Source organism: Euprymna scolopes, chromosome 41, assembly GCF_053919585.1.
Source record: "Euprymna scolopes isolate OS-2025 chromosome 41, ASM5391958v1, whole genome shotgun sequence".
NCBI classification, from domain to species: Eukaryota; Metazoa; Mollusca; class Cephalopoda; order Sepiida; family Sepiolidae; genus Euprymna; species Euprymna scolopes.
The window spans coordinates 56549979-56550466 of record NC_136522.1 but is presented as its reverse complement, the minus strand read 5'-3'; positions in this window follow the sequence as shown (position 1 = coordinate 56550466).

The window sequence follows — 488 nt, the reverse complement described above, 5'->3', positions numbered from 1 at the left end:
TTTAACATTACTATTGAAATGACAGTGTAAAAAAAATTGAACTGATGAATACACAGGAACAGTTGTAAAATCCTTCGAAAACTGGTATATTCCGGTATATTTAATAGCATATTTCAGCTAGGAAAGTATGAGGTATTCATTGAAGATTTATGGATTGGCTGGTGCATCTGCTACTAGTCTCTCGCTCCTCGACAAGGTGAGAGAGAGAGAGAGAGAGAAAGAGATGAGTAAACGCGGAGTGTAGACACCTTTACCAGAACCGAAGGTCAGCTGACCAGATTACGTATGTGACGTGGTCAGATTGGCTAGATCTGGAGATTTGATTTGGGCTCTAAAGAAGACAGACGACTTTCTGTTGTCTCCCCCTCTTAACTGGGGAGGGGGGAGACGAACGCTGACGTGTGTAGAAGAAGAACCCCCACCCAGGCAGATTTCACTTCCACCTTCTGCAGAACCTCTGGGGAAAGTGAAATATAAACTATAAAACC